Below are 20754 nucleotides of genomic sequence, written 5' to 3'. Positions count from 1 at the left end.
AAATTAAGATACCCATCTAACGAATTAAGTATAAAAAACCTTGGCAAAATAAATCAGAAAAATCAGAGTTTAAAGTGACTAGAATTTCTATTAGTTTAGCACAAGGTGTTACTAAGCCATTGTTAGTTGAAGTGTCTGGAAATGTGCATTTTAGAAATTCGATTTTTTTTTGTTTGTTTTTAGGAAAAATATCTTTTAATGTAGTAAAAACATCTTTTAGGAAAAACATCTTTTAATGTAGTAAAAACATCTTTTAGGAAAAACATCTTTTAATGTAGTAAAAACATGCACTGGTGTCTTACAATATGATCATGGTAGGAGGGTTTATGCCTGGAGACTGTGAGTTGACATAAATCTGTTCTGCTTTCCGACAGACAGCTGTGTCCCTCCCCCTTCTGGTTATTGCTGCATATGTCCTTGAAGCTTTATTTTTCTGTAGATATAAAGTAAGATTTTCTTCCTTGTCCTCATACATCCTACTTATAAAATAAACTCCTTCATAATTAATTGGCTGCCTGGGTCAAGTATGAACTATGTGTCCAAAGGATGGAGGAGTTATTTCTCCTACTTCTTATTAGCCAAACAAAACATATTTGCAGATTTTGATATCCATGATGAAGCTACAAGCAGGGCTGTGATGGTGTGTGTGTGTTTGTGTGTGTGTGTGTGTGTGTGTGTGTGTGTGTGTGTCCAGGTATGTATCCCATTTTGAATTTTTAGAATCAGCTAAGTGTACTAGAATGATCACAAGACAAATACTGTTGCTTTACATTGTTTTCATATGACAGTCACCAAAAAGCATCATGTATGGCTAGAGTATTGGGAAAGTCAGGGTTTGTTATGTACCTTATCAGTTACCCAAGCTTCACTCACTTGAATTAAGTGTTTGTCTTTAGGTAGGAAATGTTAAAGTTTTATCCTAGACTTGAAAAGTGAAGGAAATCCATGGTTATAAGGGGATGTGCATGAAGAAGTAAATCCCTAAGAAGTTGTGAAGAAAGCTTGTTCAATCTCTTGTTGAGAGTGTGTCTACACTGGGGAAAAATGGGTACACAATCTGATTTTCAATTTTTTCCCTCAGACATAACCCTTGTCACAGCCCTCTCCCTAAGTGTACTAGTCAAATTCATTTTGTCTTGAAAAACTATGGGTGTATATATAGCCTTTCTATCTTTAAAATAACTTTCCTTGACAAGTTCAAAGATGTAAGACATATGACAGAACAGAAATTTTCTTCAATTATATAGTTTTATTTTCCACAGTGCTGCAGCTGAAATTTGCCCTGTTGTCAGTTCATACATGAGTCTTGTTGACACTTCTTTTCCCTTAAGTGCCAGGGGTTTGGCTTTGAATGTTTTCCTAACTCAGTCTTTAGGGACCGCTCTAATTACATTATTAAACAAGATGAAAATAATTCAGATAACAAAACTTTCTTTAGAGATACCCATCCAACGAATTAAGTATAAAAAACTTATTCAGTAGAGTATATTGCAAAAAAAAAAAGGTTAAATGAGACTTAAAAACGGCAAATTATCTTAATATCCTTTATTACGACATGTAAGAACTAATGCAAACGTGATGAGAAATAGCTGTCAGGTTTGTAAGAGCAATTTTTGACTCACTGTTATTCTCTCTCTCTGGATTTTCTTTAGAGAAATATTTGAACTTTCATGCTATAATATGAATTTATTCAAGCCTAAAATGTTATTTTATTACATTAAACATTTATATTTATCGAACATAAAAAAAACACTGACCAGAATATTTTAACATTTCAAATGATTCGTATCATTTAAATGTTTTATGTCACAAATTCACACAGAAATCATACACTAATACTGTGTGTGTCGGTGTGTGAGAGAGAGAATTTTAAAAACAACTAAAACATGCTTTCTAAACTAGAGGAAAAAAATTGATGAGGGAAAATAATCATCCAACATACAAGGAGGCAAGGGAAAAAGAGAAGCATAGAAGTGGAAAAAATACTGCAAAATAAGAAAATACAAATGAATACAAATATATCAGTCCTCACAATCTATATAATTTGACTAGGGTTCCAGCTAAAAGCTGAGATCTTTAGATTATTTTTAAATTAACTATATATTATTTACCAGTATACATTAAAAAATTCATAATAAGGACACCGAAAGGTAGTGAGTGAAAAGGTGGGAAAATACCCACTAGGCAAATACTAACCAAAGCAAAGTTGATAGAGCTAAAGTGATACCAAATAAAACAGGCTTTAAGACAAAAACAATGTTCAAAATAAAGAGGGTCACAGGTACATACAATTCCCAATTCACCAAGAAAAGAATATATATAATTCTGAAGTTATATATACCTAAAACATAGCTTTAAATATAGAGAGTAAAATTAGGAAAAATTACAAGGATAGAAAAATCCACCAGCACAGTTAGATTATATCACACCACTTTCAGTAATTGATTTTAAAAGTAGGCAAAAAAAAAAAAAAATCACTAAGGATGAGGATTTGAACACAATTAAAAAGCTTGATCTAATGTGTATATATATAGAATTCTGAGCTCACTATCAGAATACATTTTCAAGTACACATGGAACATGTTTTTTGAAATGCATTATGAACTGGACATAAAGCAACTCCTTAATTTCAAAAATCTATATCATACATATCCTAATCTCTGAACTCAAGGAAATTAAGGTAGATATTATTACCAAAAGGGGAATTTTAAAATTTCATGCATTTGAAATTTAAACACATGCTTTAATTACCCGTGGGTAAAAGAAACCACACAAAAATTTAAAATACTTAGAACCAAATGTGAATGAAAAACTATATATAAAAATTTCCAAGATGCAACTAGAGCATCTTCATGTTAAAAGAATACTTTATAGCTTACTTTTAGAAGTCTGAAAGTGAAAAAGGGTGCTATATATATATATATAGGCTGCAGAAAACAAGCAGAAGTTATTTTGAAGCAGATGTAATGGTTCAAACTCTAAAATGATAGAACATACTAAAACTGACTCATGAAGAATTAGTTAATCCATATAGTCTATGACTATATCAGTCAGGGTTCGTTCAGGGAAACAGAAAAAACTAATATAGGAACTGTGTAAAGAGGTTTTAGGACAACTGAGGCAACAGGGATAGTAACTGCAGGCAGTATCTGTTACTTCTACAGCTGTGGGAAAAAAGGAAGAGGTTACTATTTTTAGAATTTAACAGCTTGGAAAAGAGACTCCTCAGAGCTGGGACCCAGATCTCTGATGAGAGGGTGCTGTCCAGCAGGTGCTGATGTTCAGGGGTTCAGAGGAAGCCCCCCGTCCCTGCAGATCTTCGAGTCAAACCACTGAGGAAGGAAGCACTGGCCACCTGGTGCTGGTGTCTCTAAGGAGAGACAGTGATGCTGGTTATGGGACTATAGAGAAAACTGGAACAAAAAATGTCACTGCCAAAGTAAAGAAACATTTCTGGGGTGCGATTAACAGGAAGCAAACACAGAAGGGACAGGTTCCTTCTCCTTCCTCCGGTCTCCTAGTCTCCCTTTAGCAGCTATTGGAAGAAACTAACAGGCAACCCTAAGGAAAGGAAAAATGTGGTTTGAAGAGTGTCATTTCCAGTATTGCAAGACAAAATAGAGAACAGGTTTTTTAAAATTTTATTGGAGTATAGTTGATTTCCAAGGTTGTGTTAGTTTCAGGGATATAGCATAGTGATTCAGTTATTCATATACATATATTCATTCTTTTTCAGATTCTTTTCCCATATAGGTTATTACAGAACATTGAGTAGAGTTCCCTGTGCTGTACAGTAGGTTCTTGTTTGTTCTCTATTTTATATATAGTAGTGTGTGTATGTTAATCCCAAGCTCCTTATTTATCCCTCCTCCCCTCCCTATCCCCTTTGGTAACCGTAAGTTTGCTTTCAAGTTCTGTGAGTCTGTTTCTGTTTTGTAAATAAGTTCACTTGTATCATTTTTTAGATTCCACATATAGCGATATCATATGATACTTACCTTTCTCTGTCTGATTTACTTAGTATGATAATCTCTAGTTTCATCCATGTTGCTGCAAATGGAATCATTTCATTCTTTTTTTTTTTTTTGAAGGAAGGTAATCCACTTGGTATTTATAAAGCATTAAATACTGAGGAACTTTCATAATTATGAAAACTGCTTAAGAAGTAGTGAGTTTAGCATTACAAGTACAAAAAGTACTAATGCCTATAGCTCATCTCCTGAGATGTTAGATTAAATTAAAAAGAAAAATTCTGAAAAAGAGTAAACTCTTGGTCTTGTTGCTTGGGAGAAAAATCTAAACTTTAGAGGCTAGCTCAAAAGTCTATCTTGGTTGCAGGCTTCAAGTCTGGTAGGAATCACAGCTGCTCAGTTGAAAACCTATTAAGAGTAGCAGCAAGGTTAATGAAGAGCAAGCTAAATCTCCTCAGAATAATTCATGCTGCCACAGATTTGCTCTGTGGACTTGGAGATGCTGCTATTCACCCAGCACTGGGAGAGGGAAGGCGCACAAATGGACTCACAGTTTTGGATGTCAGAGGAGCTGAAGGACTGGTTAGGGAAACCATCTCCTGGATTGCTAATTGGAGCTTTAAGCGATGCAGAGGATTGCTGATTCCAATTTCTCTCTGGATCTCAGTGTCTGATAAAGCAGACATAATGGCACCACTCTTCATATTGGCTCCGCAGGCTGCCACTTACCAAGCAGGCATTCCCAACCAGAGCTCTAACCACACGACTACAGTGGGCCCATTCCACTGGGCAAAAGGTAATCCCTTTCTCCAAGCTTCTTCTAGAGGTTCATGCTTTTTCCTCAGTCTTCTAGCCTCAGTTTGAATTCCAAGTTTGCCTATCCCCAGGGACTCCTGAGCTGCAGCTTCAGTCTCCATAAAGCCTCGGAGCTGCCCAGGTCAAGGTTTTTCTTTTTTACCAAAACAAACGTCCTATTGAAGACTTGATTCCTTTCTTCTTGGGGGCTTTGTGAAGAGAGTCTTGGTGGCTGTTGGCACTGCCAAGCCCAAGGCTTTCAGGCTTGAGGGAGGCAGTTAAACTACTTAGGGCATCATTGCGGTAGGAAGAAGGGAGGGTGTGAGTCATCCTTTTGGCTCTAGGGGGAGGGGGAGGAGAAGTTTCACATTTAATTGTTGATTTATCCTCCCGACCATCTTCTTCTACCACTGCAATCTTTCTCCGATGTTTCCTTAGATCACTTGGCAGTGTCGTGACTCCCATCCGATCCATTTCCCTGGCAGGACTTCGAGGGGTGAGCTTTGGTGTTGAGTGTCCACTGGGGGGAGATGAACTGGCCAGTGAAGAAGCTGTAATCGAGGCAGTGATGGAGGTACCTGGAAGGACCCTTGCTAAATTCAGGCCTTCCAGACTCACACTAGCCACTCTGTTCTCAATTTCTTCAGCATGTAACTCTACATTGTTTTTCTTCCTGAATTAGTCTGATTTCTTTGCTGATAGCGTCCAGTTGTTCCTGAAGCATCATGGCTAGAGTCTGGGCATCAGAATGACCACTTGGAGAGTGAAGATCCATTGAGCTAAAAATCGTTTCTCTTTCATCATCATCAATGTCAGACATTTCTATGTCACTTTCAAAAGGGTGGCTGCTTAGCACTCCAATTTGTTGTGTTCTATTCCATTCATGATCCCCAAGAGATTTCACCTTTGGCTCATCTCTCCGCACACCCATGTGACCTCTCCTTGGTCTTCTTATTACTTTGGTTGTTCTGTAATCAGACTGGCTGTCCGCTAGAGATCCAACAGAATACCGCAGCTCAGCTGAGGTGTCTAGATGAGTTCTTGATATTGTGGGTTCAATTAAAGAGTCAGTTCTCATTTTCATCTGGTCAAGTTCAGATCTCAGCTTTTCAATTTCTTCTGCTAATCTTTCCTTATCATGTAAAGATTCTTCCAGATTCTTTCTGAAAGTTTCTGATTCTTGAATTAAAACATTCCTCTCTTCTAGAGCAGCCATTCGTTCCTTTAAGTGTAGCTGTAAGCGTTTGTTGGATTCAGTCAGAAGTCTATCCACAGTATCGGATAATCTTTTGTTGTACTCCTCATTCATTTTCTCTCTTTGCCTAGCTCTTTGAAGTTCTTGATTTTTCTCTTCAATTTGACCTTCTAGATGCCTCATAAATTCTTCAATGTTTCCATGTCTTTCTTCAGCCTTTGTTAGGGCTGCAATTCTCTGAGCCAGTTCAGCCTCTACTTCAGGTAAGCTCTCAGCTTTTCCCATAGTTCGCTGTAACTTTAGCTCAGCCAGCTCAAGACGCTCTTGTAACTGTCTGTTCTTCTCTTCCATCTGCCATAGGATGGCCTCTTTATTTGCTAACTTATTTTCTAGTTTGTCATTCATGTCATGTATGGAGGTAGATTCTGAGCACTGAGGTAACGCTTCTCAAGGGTCATGATTCTTTCTTCCATATCTTCCTTCTGTGCCACGGCCTCCCTAATGTCCCTTTGATACTTAGTGTTCCATTTCTTCTGTTTTAATGAGACCCTTTCTTGCTGTCTCTACTTCCTGTTCTAACTCTCCAGCTTGAGAAGAAAGGGTTGCTAAGCATTCTTTCATTTGGGCCATTTCATAGTTTTTCAAGCAATTCTTGTAGTTCAACTACAAGACTTGTTTCATCAGTTGAGTCTATAGAGCCATTGGACAAACGCTTTTCATGGACTTTCTGACTTTTTTTCCATCCCTTCAAGATGTTCTGACTCTGTGGATCCCTCACTTGATGCCATTTTTCTTTGTATATGAACATTTTGTTTATGCAAAGCAGCAATCTCCTGATTAGCAGCAGCTAGTTCTTCTTCCAGTGCAGAGACTCTTTCTAAAGAAACCCTCAGTCACTCCCTTACCTTTCATCCAAGGCCTTGAGGTGCTCAAATAAAGATTTCAGTGACCTGAGAACCTCAACTTCGCTGGACATTCCATAGGGGGACAGGGCTTGTCACTTCACCACTGCCATTCTTAGTGACCTTTCATATCGTGACACAAGGCACTCCAAATGCTTCAGTAACAGTCTTGTATTGTTTCTTTCAGCTTTAAGTTCAGAAATTTCTTCTTCCTTTTTTAGAAGTTGTTCCCTGCCGGCATTTAATTCTTTTGTCAGTGCAGCAAATTCCGGTGGATCAACCCCCTTAGAACCAGTCAGCCCTCCTGTCAGGGATTCAATATCCTGCTGGTGTTGGAGGGTCTCCTGCAGAGGCAGGGGGTGGCTGTGGCTCACTGCGGGGACAAGGACGCTGGCAGCAGAAGTTCTGGGAAGTATCCCTTGGCATGAGCCTTCCTGGAGTCTGCCATTAGCCCCACCAAAGAGCCTCGAGGCTCCAGTCTATTCCATTCTTTTTTATGGCTGAGTAATATTCCATTGTATATAGGTACCATATCTTCTTTATCTATTCATCTGTTGATGGATATTTAGGTTGCATCCATGTCTTAGCTATTGCAAATAATGTTGCAATGAACACTCTGTATCTTTTTAAATTTTTTCCAGATAAACGCCTGGAGTGGGATTGCTGGATCATATGCTAGTTCTATTTTTAGCTTTTTAGGGAACCTCCATACTGTTTTCCATAGTGGTTGTACCAAGTTTACATTCCCACCAACAGTGTAAGAGGGGTTCCCTTTTCTCCTCACCCTCTCCAGCATTTATTGTTTGTAGACTTTTTGATAATGGCCATTCTGACTGGTGTGAGGTGATACCTCATTGTAGTTCTGATTTGCATTCTCTAATATTATAATTAGTGATGTTGAGCATCTTTCATGTGTGAGAACTGTACTTTTGAGCATAGTCCCGGGTACTTGTGGTAGAGAAGAAGAAATTCTGAAAATAAATGAGCTTAAATATACAACTTTAAGAAGTTAGGAAAACAGAATAACTCTAAGGAAATTAGGCAGGTCTAATTAATAAAGATAAACATAAGTGAAATAGAAAATAAAGATTCAGTAGACAGAATGAGCAAAGCCAAAATATAGTTCTTCAAAAAAGAATAAGAAAATTGACAAACAAAACTGAAAAAGAAAAAGGCATAGGTAAATAATTTGGGAAAAGGAAAAGGAAGACATACAAATACTGCAGAAATCAAGCAGAGGATATATGAACAACTGTATGGCAAAAACTTTTGAAATACGTGAAATGGTCAAATTATTAAAACAGTCTCAATAAGTAGAAACTCCAGCCTTATGGGCCATTGAAGAATTAGACTTGTAGTCATTTTTCTCCCACAAATCAAAACACCAGGCTCAGATGGTTTTATAGGACAATTCTACTTCTTTCAAGGAAAAGAAGAAGAATTTTCCACAAACTCTTTAGGGCCTATAACAAAAACCAGAGTGGAATATTTCTTCTAAAAGTTACAACTTAATACCAAAACCACAATTAGTAAAAGAAAAGATATAGGCTAGTTCAAAGAACAAATTTGTCAGTGTATATAAAAACACAAGATGTATTCAATAGTGAAATGCTACAAGTGTACTGCTTAAGGAACGGTATAAATATACTATCATCATGGGTATTCAACATTGTACTGGAGGTCTTAAAATAATGTGACAAGGAGAAAATGGTAGAAAAGTAATGGAAGGGGAAAATGTCATCTATAGATGATATGATCATCTACATAGACAACACAAAGGGGGATATACAAATTACTGAAATTATTATGGAAACCTGTCAAGGTGGCAATACATAAGATTAATACACAAAAAACAGCTGCATTTTCTATACACCAGCAACAAACAGAAAATTCAGGGTTTTTTTGTTTTTTGTTTTGTTTGCGGTACGTGGGCCTCTCACCGTTGTGGCCTCTTCTGTTGCGGAGCACAGGCTCCAGATGCACAGGCCCCAGACACGCAGGCTCAGCGGCCGTGGCTCACGGACCCAGCCCGCTCCACGGCATGTGGATCCTCCCGGCCGGGGCACGAACCCATGTCCCTGCATCGGCAGGCAGACTCTCAAACCACTGCGCCACCAGGGAAGCCCAAATTCAGTTTTTTGAAGTTACTATTTACACAGCAACTGAAAATAGATGGTATTTAGGAATACATATACCAAACAATAAACAAGCTTTCTACAGGGAAAATAATAAAACTGAATCAAAAGACATTTAAAAAGTTCTAAATAAAGAGAGATACATGTTATGTTCATCTATTGAAGAGTTAATATTGTAAAGATATAAGTGCTTACTCGTTATTCATATTTACTGGAATCACAGATTTTTAAAAAAGATTTAAAAATTTAGATGGAAGAGCAAAGAGCCAAGACAGTCCTAGAGAATCAAGTAGAGAGAATTTTCCTGCCAGAAAAATTCAGAATAATTAAAACTGTAACTGGTGAAGAGATAGAGCAATGGAATAGAATGGAAAAATAAGAAAATGGTCTCTGCACATAGAAAACTTGACATAAGGCACAACTAAATTCAGTATTAGTGGGAAACGACAGATTATTCAATAAATGGTTCTAAAATAATTGCTCATCTATAAGGACAAAACTGTAAACTGATCCTTACCTCATACCTTACACAAAAAAATCAGTTTCTAACGTATCAAGCTGTAAGTACAAAAGGCAAAGCATTAGAAATTCTAGAAGAAAATAAAAAAGAAAAACCTCTATATCCTTAGGGATTTTTAAACAAAAAATATGTAAACTATGCCAAGTATTAAGAAATTCAGCTTCATCACAATTCAGAACCATGCATTAAAAGACCCTTGTAGGGCTTCCCTGGTGGCGCAGTGGTTGAGAGTCTGCCTGCCAATGCAGGGGACACGGGTTCGAGCCCTGGTCTGGGAAGATCCCACGTGCCACGGAGCAGCTGGGCCCGTGAGCTACAGATACTGAGCTCTGCGCGTCTGGAGCCTGTGCTCCGCAGCAAGAGAGGCCGCGACAGTGAGAGGCCCGCGCACCGCGATGAAGAGTGGCCCCCGCTTGCCGCCACTGGAGAAAGCCCTCGCACAGAAACGAAGACCCAACACAGCCAAAAATAAATAAATGAATAAGTAAATTTAAAGAAAAAAAAAAAAAATGACCCTTGTAAAGACCTGTGGTTGCCAGAGGAGGAGGGGATTGGGGAAGGAATGGATTGGGAGTTTGGGATTAGCAGATGCAAACTAATATATGTAGAATAGATAAACAACAAGGTTCTACTGTACAGCACAGGGAACTATATTCAATATCCTGTGATAACCCACAATGGAAAAGAATACGAAAAAATAATGTGTATATATGTATAACTGAATTACTTTGCTGGGCAGCAGATACTGACACAACATTGTAAATCAACTATACTTCAATTAAAAAAAAAAAGACCCTGTGAAGGGTGTAAAAGACAAACCACAAACTGAGAAAATATATTTGTGATACACATAAAAAATATAAAAAGGACTAGTGTCTACAATATATAAAAACCTCATGTGTCAGTAGAAGAATATAAACAATAATTTATTTATTTATTGGGTGACACGAATAGCCAATAAATATCAAAAGATTCTCTACCTCATTACAATCAGTGAACATTTAAATAATGATATACCATTTCACAGCTGCCAGACTAGAAAAAAATTAAAGTCTGACAAAACCAAGTGACGAGAGGAACATAGAACAGTAGAATTTATCGGAGCAGGTAAGAACACAAATTGGGACAATGATCTTGGGGAATAATTTACCTACCATTCAACTTCCAATGTGCATAAACCCTTGCCCCAGCAATTCTAATCCAAATCTTTGAACATGTGCCACCAAGAAACATGATGAAAATGTTTATAGTAGCATTGCTCATAATAGCAACAACACTAGAAACAGCTCAATTGTCCATTGAAATTAGAATGGATAAATTGTAGTATAATCACATAATGAAATACCGTGCTGTAGTAAAAATGAATTACAGCTATAGGCACCAACATAAATGAATTTCAGAAGAAAATTTGAGCTCAAAAAGCAAATTGCAGAATACAGAAGTACAGTTCCATTCATATGAAGTTCAAAAATAGGCATAGCTAAACAATATATTGTTCAGGGACACATACATGCGATTAAAATATGAAGAAAAGGTACAGGGAGCTTATCACAAAACTTAGTATAGTGATTGCATCTGGGAAGGAGAGAGTAGTGTTGCTATCATGGAAGGGTACACAGTAGCCTTCAAAAATATTAGTAACGTTCTGTTTTTTAAGCTGGCTGATAAGCAAGGTTTGTTCCTTTTATTTTTGTTATTTTATACAGTTATACACTTTTTACTCTGTATGATACACTCAAAAATGAAATATTTTATAAAATTTAAAAAATTTTACTTTTATATTGTTTGGTTTGGCTTTATAAAGTAACCAATGGATTAGTTTAATATTTTTCTTTATCCTAGTCTGATAAATTCCACTGCCTCCTTGGGTTACAAAATTAAGCATTTTAAACCACCATCCTCAAAAAAAAAAAGTCCTAAATAATTTTGACTGAACTATTTAACTTTTTGATTTTTACAAACATGTATGTATACACATATATATGAATTTTAAGATGAACACCTGTGAAAGAGTTTAAAAACATACATACCTATCCAAATGCAAGCTAATATAGACATGGTGCATGTATTTTTTTTTGAATTTTATTATATATATTTCTTTATACAGCAGGCTCTTATTAGTTAACCATTTCATACATATTAGTATATATATATATATATATATATATATATATATATATATATCCAATCCCAATCTTCCAATTCATCACACCACCACCACCCCCACCCAGCTTTCCCCCCTTGGTGTCCTTACAATTGTTCTCTACATCTGTGTCTCAATTTCTGCCCTGCAAACTGGTTCATCTGTACCATTTTTCTAGGTTTCCACATATATGCATTAATATATGATTTTTGTTTTTCTCTTTCTGACCTTACTTCACTCTGTATGACAGTGTCTAGATCCATCCCACGACCCTACAAATGACCCAGTTTCGTTCCTTTTATGGCTGAGTAATATTCCATTGTATATATGTACCACATCTTCTTTATCCATTTGTCTGTCAATGGGCATTTAGGTTGCTTCCATGTCCTGGCTATTGTAAATAGTACTGCAGTGAACATTGGGGTGCATGTGTCTTTTGAATTATGGTTTTCTCAGGGTATATGCCAGTAGTGGGATTGCTGGGTCATATGGCAATTCTATTTTTAGTCTTTAATGAACCTCCATAACTGCCTCTCCATAGTAGCTGTATCAATTTACATTCCCACAAACAGTGCAAGAGGGTTCCCTTTTCCCCACATCCCTCTCCAGCATTTGTTGTTTGTAGGTTTTCTGATGATACCCATTCTAACTGGTGTGAGGTGATACCTCATTGTAGTTTTGATTTTGCATTTCTCTAATAATTAGTGATGTTGAGCAGCTTTTCATGTGCTTCTTGGGCATCTGTATGTCTTCTTTGGAGACATGTCTATTTAGCTCTTCTGCCCATTTTTGGATTGGGTTGCTTGTATTTTTAATATTGAGCTGCATGAGCTGTTTATATATTTTGGAGATTAATCCTTTGTCCATTGATTCATTTGCAAATATTTTCTTCCATTCTGAGGGTTGTCTTTTCGTCTTGTTTATCGTTTCCTTTGCTGTGCAAAAGCTTTTAAGTTTCATTAGGTCCCATTTGTTTATTTTTGTTTTTATTTCCATTACTCTAGGAGGTGGATCAAAAAAAATCTTGCTGTGATTTATGTCAAAAATTGTTCTACCTAGGTTTTCCTCTAAGAGTTTTATACTGTCCAGTCTTACATTTAGGTCTTTAATCCATTTCGAGTTTATTTTTGTGTATGGTGTTAGGGAGTGTTCTAATTTCGTTCTTTTACACGTAGCTGTCCATTTCTCCCAGCACCACTTATTGAAGAGACTGTCTTTTCTCCACTGTATATCCTTGCCTCCTTTGTCATATACTAGTTGACCATAGGTGCGTGGGTTTATCTCTGGATTTTCTATCCCATTCCATTGACCTATATTTCTGTTTTTGTGCCAGTACCATATTGTCTTGATTACTGTCACTTTGTAGTATTGTCTGAAGTCAGGGAATCTGATTCCTCCAGTTCCGTTTTTTTTCCTCAAGACCGCATTGGCTATTCAGGGTCTTCTGTGTCTCCATACAAATTTTAAGATTTTTTGTTCTAGTTCTGTAAGAAATGCCATTGGTGGGCTTCCCTGGTGGCACAGTGGTTGAGAGTCTGCCTGCCGATGCAGGGGACACGGGTTTGTGCCCCGGTCCGGGAGGATCCCGCATGCCGTGGAGCGGCTGGGCCCGTGAGCCGTGGCCGCTGAGCCTGCGTGTTCCGAGCCTGTGCTCCGCAAGGTAGAGGCCACAGCAGTGAGAGGCCTGTGTACTGCAAAAAAAAAAAAAAAAAAAAATGCCATTGGTAATTGGTAGGTTTATTCCTAGATATTTTATTCTTTTTATTGCAATGGTAAATGGGAGTGTTTCCTTAATTTCTCTTTCATATTTTTCATCATTACTGTATAGGAATGTAAGAGATTTCTGTGCATTACAGAAACTTCTATCCTGCAACTTCACCAAATTCATTGATTAGCTCTAGTAGTTCTCTGGTGGCATCTTTAGGATTCTCTATGTATACTATCATATCATCTGCAAACAGTGACAGTTTTACTTCTTGTTTTCCCAATTTGTATGCTTTTTATTTCTTTTTCTTCTCTGACTGCCATGGCTAGGACTTCCAAACTATGTTGAATAATAGTGGTGAGAGTGGACACCCTTGTCTTGTTCCTGATCTTAGAGGAAATGCTTTCAATTTTTCACCATTGAGAATGATGTTGGCTGAGGGTTTGTTGTATATAGCCTTTATTATGTTGAGGTAGGTTCCCTCTACGCCCACTTTCTGGAGAGTTTTTATCATAAATCATTGTTGAATTTTGTCAAAAGCTTTTTCTGCATCTATTGAGATGATCATATGGTTTTTCTTCTTCAGTTTGTTAATATGGTGTATCACATTGATTGACTTGCATATACTGAAGAATCCTGGCATCCCTGGGATAAATCCCACCTGATCATAGTGTACAATCCTTTTAATGTGTTGTTGGATTCTGTTTGCTAGTATTTTCTTGAGCATTTTTGCATCTATATTCATCAGTGATATTGGTCTATAACTTTCTTTTTTTGTAATATCTTTGTCTGGTTTTCGTATCAGGGTGATGGTGGCCTCATAGAATGAGTTTGGGAGTGTTCCTTCCTCTGCAATTTTTAAAAAGAGTTTGAGAAGGATGGGTGTTATCTCTTCTCTAAATGTTTGATAGAATTTACCTGTGAAGCCATCTGGTCCTGGACTTTTGTTTGTTGGAAAATTTTTAATCACAGTTTCCATTTCATTACTTGTGATGGGTCTGTTCATATTTTCTATTTCTTCCTGGTTCAGGCTTGGAAGTTTATACCTTTCTAAGAATTTGTCCATTTCTTCCAGGTTGTCCATTTTATTGGCATAGCATTACTTGTAGTAGTCTCTTAGGATGCTTTGTATTTCTGAGGTATCTGTTGTAAGTTCTCCTTTTTCATTTCTAATTTTATTGATTTGAGTCCTCTCCCTCTTTTTCTCGATGAGTCTGGCTAATGTTTTATCAATTTTATTTACCTTCTCAAAGAACCAGGTTTTAGTTTTATTCATCTTTCCTATTGTTTTCCTTGTTTCTATTTCATTTATTTCTGCTCTGATCTTTATGATTTCTTTCCTTCTACTGACTTTGGGTTTTGTTTGTTATTCTTTCTCTGGTTCCTTTAGGTGTAAGGTTAGATTGTTTATTTGAGATTTTTCTTGTTTCTTGAGGTAGGATTGTATTGCTCTAAACTTCCCTCTTAGAACTGCTTTTGCTGCATCCCATAGGTTTTGGATCGTCGTGTTTTCATTGTCATTTGTCTCTAGGTATTTTTTGATTTCCTCTTTGATTTCTTCAGTGATCTTTTGGTTATTTAGTAACGTCTGTCTGTACAATTTTACATTTGTAAAATAAGAAATGAATGTTGGCTCATTCAGTGTGCTTTCTTACTTGAAATAAGAATGCTAGAGTTTCCCCATAGTTTTAACTTTGAAACTCTAAACAAGCATCTGATATTCAGAGTGAAACTTTTTGAGGCAGAAAGGATAGTGATTTAAGAGCACAGGCTCTGGAACCAAACTTTCTTGTTTCTAAACTTAGCTCCATGGTTCACTACCTCTGTGGCCTTGGGTGAACTTACTTAACATCTCTTAGCTCTTGCTTCCTCATCAGTAAAATAGGCAAAAGTACAAATACCGTAGAATTGTGGCGAGCACTACATAAATTACTGGCTCTTTCTAATCAAAGTTTCAATTTCATTACTTGTGATGGGTCTGTTCATATTTTCTATTTCTTCCTGGTTCAGTCTTGGAAGGTTATACCTTTCTAAGAATTTGTCCATTTCTTCCAGGTTGTCCATTTTATTGGCATAGAGTTGCTTGTAGTAGTCTCTTAGAGTGCTTTGTATTTCTGCAGTGTCAGTTGTTACTTCTCCTTTTTCATTTCTAATTCTGTTGATTTGAGTCCTCTCCCTTTTTTTCCTGATGAGTCTAGCTAATGGTTTTTCAATTTTGTTGATCTTCTCAAAGAATCAGCTTTCAGTTTTATTGATCTTTGCTATTGTTTCCTTCATTTCTCTTTCATTTATTTCTGATCTGATCTTTATGATTTCTTTCCTTCTGTTAAGTTTGGGGGGTTTTTGTTCTTTTTCTAATTGCTTTAGGTGTAAGGTTAGGTTGTTTATCTGAGATTTTTCTTGTTTCTTAAGGTAGGATTGTATTGCTATCAACTTCCCTCTTAGAACTGCTTTTGTTGCATCCCATAGGTTTTGGATCATCGTGATTTCATTGTCATTTGCCTCTATGTATTTTTTTATTTCCTCTTTGATTTCTTCAGTGATCTCTTTGTTATTTGGTAACGTATTGTTTAGCCTCCATGTGTTTGTGTTTTTTTCCCTGTAATTGATTTCTAATCTCATAGTGTTGTGGTCAGAAAAGATGCTTGATATGATTCCAATTTTCTTAAATTTACTGAGGTTTCATTTGTGAGCCAAGATATGATCTATCCATGAGAATGTTCCATGTGCACTTGAGAAGAAAGTGTAATCTGCTGTTTTTGGATGGAATGTCCTATAAATATCAATTAAACCTACCTGGTCTATTGTGCCATTTAAAGCTTGTGTTTCCTGATTAATTTTCTGTCTGGATGATCTGTCCATTGGTGTAAGTGAGGTGTTAAAGTCCCCCACTGTTTTTGTGTTACTGTTGATTTCCTCTTTTATAGCTGTTAGCAGTTGCCTTATCTATTGAGGTGCTCCTATGTTGAGTGCATATATAATTGTTATGTCTTCTTCTTGGTTTGATCCCTTGATCATTATGTAGTGTCCTTCCTTGTCTCTTGTAACATTCTTTATTTTAATGTCTACTTTATCTGATATGAGTATTGCTACTCCAGCTTTCTTTTTATTTCCCTTTGTATGGAATATCTTTTTCTGTGCCTTCACTTTTGGTCTGTATGTGTCCCTAGGTCTGAAATGGGTCTCTTGTAGACAGCATATATATGGGTCTTGTTTTTGTATCCATTCAGTGAGCCAGTGTCTTTTGGTTGGAGCATTTAATCCATTTATGTTTAGGGTAATTATCGATATGTATGTTCCTGTTACCATTTTCTTAATTGTTACCAGTTTGTTTCTGTAGGTCCTTTTCTTCTCTTGTGTTTCCCACTTAGAGAAGTTCCTTTAGCATTTGTTGTAGAGCTGGTTTTGTGGTGCTGAATTCTTTTAGCTTTTGCTTGTCTGTAAAGCTTTTGATTTCTCCATTGAATCTCAGTGAGATCCTTGCTGGGTAATCTTGGTTGTAGGTTCTTCCCTTTCATCATTTTAAATATATCATGCCACTTCCTTCTGGCTTGTAGAGTTTCTGCTGAGAAATCGACTGTTACCCTTATGGGAGTTCCCTTGTATATTATTTGTTGTTTTTCCCTTGTTGCTTTCAGTAATTTTTCCTTGTCTTTAATTTTTATCAGTTGGATTACTATGTGTCTTAACGTGATTCTCCTTGGGTTTATCCTGTATGGGACTCTCTGTGCTTCCTGGACTTGGGTGGCTATTTCCTTTCCCATGTTAGGGAAGTTTTTGACTACAATCTCTTCAAATATTTTCTCAAGTCCTTTCTCTCTCTCTTCTCCTTCTGGGACCCCTATAATGTGAATGTTGTTGCATTTAATGCTGTCCCAGTGGTCTCTTAGTCTGTCTTCATTTCTTTTCATTCGTTTTTCTTTATTCTGTTCTGCAGCAGTGAATTCCACCATTCTGTCTACCAGGTCATTTATCCGTTATTCTGCCTCAGTTATTCTGCTATTTTTTTCCTCATTTCATTAGACAATATATCTTGTACATCATTCCAAGTAGGTCCATATTCACAACTTTCTTTTTTTTTCACACACACACACTGTACTTTATTTTTGCAAGAGATAAATAAACTGACACCAAGATGTGCAAAAATGCACAACCAAGCATTGTAAATGGAGGAGCAAAACAAAAGCAACAATGATTGCAATTACCAAACACGAGTTATTCTGCTATTGATTCCTTCTAGTGTAGTTTTCATTTCAGTTATTGTATTGTTCATCTTTTTTGTTTTTTAATTCTTCTAGGTCTCTGTTAAGCATTTCTTGCATCTTCTCGATCTTTGCCTCCATTTTTTTTCTGTGGTCCTGGATCATCTTCACTATTATTATTCTGAATTCTTTTTCTGGAAGGTTGCCTATCTCCACTTCATTTAGTTGTTTTTCTGGGGTTTTATCTTGTTCCTTTATCTGATACATGGCCCTCTGCCTTTTCATCTTGTCTGTCTTTTTGTGAATGTGGTTTTTGTTCCACAGGCTGCAGGATCGTACTTTTCCTGCTTCTGCTGTCTGCCTTCTGGTGGATTAGGCTATCTAAGAGGCTTGTGCACGTTTCCTGATGGGAGGGAGTGGTGGTGGGTAGAGCTGACTGTTGCTCTGTTGGGCAGAATGCAGGAAAACTTTAATCCGCTTGTCTGCTGATGGGTGGGGCTGGGTTCCCTCCCTGTTGGTTGTTTGACCTAAGGTGACCCAACACTGGAGCCTACCTGGCTCTTTGGTGGTGTTAATTTGGTGCACTCTGCGAGGGCTCATGCCAAGGTGTACTTTCCAGAACTGCTGCTGCCTGTGTTCTTGTCCTCACGGTGAGTCACAGCCACCCCTTGCCTCTTCAGGAGATCCTCCAACACTAGCAGTTAGGTCTGGTTCCGTCTCCTGTGGGGTCACTGCTCCTTTCCCTTCGTCTTGATGCACACACTACTTTTTGTGTGCCCTCCAAGAGTGGAGTCTCTGTTTCCCCCAGTCCTGTCAAAGTCCTGCAATCAAATCCCACTAGCCTCCGAAGTCTGATTTTCTAGGAATTCCTCCTCCCGTTGCCCAACCCCCAGGTTGGAAGCCTGACGTGAGGCTCAGAACCTTCACTCCAGTGGGTGGACTTCTGTTGCATAAATGTTCTCCAGTCTGTTAGTCACCCACCCAGCAGTTATGGGATTTGATTTTATTGTGATGGCGACCCTCCTACTGTCTCATTGTGGCTTCTCCTTTGTCTGTGAATGTGTGGTATCTTTTTTGGTGAGTTGCAGTGTCTTCCTGTTGATGATTGTTCAGCAGTTAGTTGTGATTCTGGTGCTCTCACAAGAGGGAGTGAGCGCACATCCTTCTATGCCGCCATCTTGAACATATTTTTTCGGCATGGTGCATGTTTTAAAGGATAGGTAGAATTACTATTGTTTTTGGACTAAGCAGCATGTGGCTAAAGATCAAATTAGATGTTTATACACTGAAATATCGGGTAAACCTCTTTCTTGTTTTTGTTTTAATGGTATAAAGACAAGATGGCTTTGCTGACTGAAAAAAATGCACAACCTTAAAAGTTCAGAATTATGTTTTATTAGGTGGCTTTACTGAGGACTGTAACATGGGAAGCAGCCTCTCAGATAGCTCTGAGGAACGGTTCCCAAGAGGTATGAGAGAAGCCAGGGTATATAGGAGTTTTAGCTGGGGTGGGGTTGGGGAAACATGTAGTAGAACATCAAAAGATTACTGCTAATCACAAAAAGCAGACATCTCAATTTAATGATTTTAATGATTTTCTATGTATAGGAAGATGCAATAGTCTGGGCTTACTGATATCATTCCTTTGATATGCTCCTTAACTTTATAGGGCCAGTATCATGTTTTCCTCCATCCTGAAGTCCCCTCAGGGTGCATGGGGTGGGGGGCTGATGCAGTGACTGGTGGCTTTATGGCCCAAACATCCTTTGTTTACTGAAATAGCAGGTGACATTCTTTGTCCACATTTGAGAAGAGCAGAGATGGGAACAGAACCTCCTGTATCTTTGCAGAATAAACTAGGGGGAAGTTCCTGATACATGACATAAATGTGGAAGGAGGAGAAGAGAAACCGTTTTCACCAAAAGAAATGAAGTAGTTAAAGTACGTCTCACTAAAAAGTCAGAAGTCCTCCCACCTTAGTCTCTATACCTCCCCATTCCCACCAAAAATAGGATTTATCAGGCTGGGTGTATAAGAGTTCAGGAGATCATTCCAAGAAAAAGCGCCACACTTTGGTGAAAACTGATACATCCAAGATGGTATGCAAGGTATTTAACAATCAGCTCAGTGCATGACCATTCACAAATTATGCTAGCAAGCCTTTAAGCTGTTATCAGTGCAGCCTAATATCAAGACTGGTATTTGTCGACCTTTTAATTTGTTTTATCGAAGTGGTGTCTGTTTTTTATCCTAGAATAGTGCCTTGCACACAGTAGTTGCTGAATAAATATTTGTTGAATGAATGACATGTTTAAAATTTTAAAAGCAGAGAGTAAAAACTATAAAAGCTGTTAGAACAGAGTAAATATTTATAAAGCCATTTCATGTAGCCTGAGAGTAATAGCAGGAGATGAAAAACAGCAATTAGGAATGCTAGGGAGCAGAACACAGTGACTGCAAGGTACATGGGATTTGGAGTCTGAAAGGTGTGAGTTCAAAACTCTTTGCTGGCTACTGGGTTTGTAATCTCACATAAAGCTTCTCTGTTGTTTTACTGGCTGATATTGGGGTTTAGTTTGGTTTTCCTGCATGTGTTTTTTAAAAATTTTATTGGAGTATAGTTGATTTAAAATGTTGTGCTAGTTTCTGCTGTACAGCAAAGTGTATCATTCATACATATACACATATTCACTCTTTTTTAGATTCTTTTCCCATATACGTCATTACAGAATATTGAGAAGAGTTCCCTGTGCTATAGAATAGGTCCTTATTAGTTATCTGTTTTATATATAGTAATGTGTATTTGTCAATCCCAATCAATTACAGGCTGTTTTTAAGGTCTTTGTCTTTCATCTTCAGCATTTTCACTAAGATGAAATGTAGGGTTCTGTTCTGCTTGGGACTCACATTTTCTGAGCATGAATATTCCTGTCTTTCATCAATTCTGGAGATTCTCAGCTAATATTTCTTTAAATACTGACTCTTCTTTTGATCTAAAATTGATTTTAGACACATAGTGAGCCTTCTCTTTCTCTCCTCCATGTCTTAAACTCTTTTACATTTTCCCTGCTTTTATCTTTTCTCTGCTACATCTTTGATTTCAATGATTTTCTGTGTTTTGTCTGAACTGCTGTTTGAGTTTCCCATTGAGACTTTAATCTCAATGATCATATATTTCAAGTCTAG

At 37.4% G+C, this 20754-nt stretch overlaps 1 pseudogene; it reads right to left on the bottom strand.

Annotated features, from left to right (window-relative positions):
- Nucleotides 1-4480: 4480 nt before the first annotated feature.
- LOC116759152 lies at nt 4481-7827 on the bottom strand (annotated as a pseudogene).
- Nucleotides 7828-20754: the final 12927 nt, after the last annotated feature.

This window comes from Phocoena sinus, chromosome 9, assembly GCF_008692025.1.
Source record: "Phocoena sinus isolate mPhoSin1 chromosome 9, mPhoSin1.pri, whole genome shotgun sequence".
Taxonomy (NCBI): domain Eukaryota; kingdom Metazoa; phylum Chordata; class Mammalia; order Artiodactyla; family Phocoenidae; genus Phocoena; species Phocoena sinus.
Note: the sequence above shows the minus strand (reverse complement) of the source record. Positions and strands in the feature narration are given on the sequence as shown.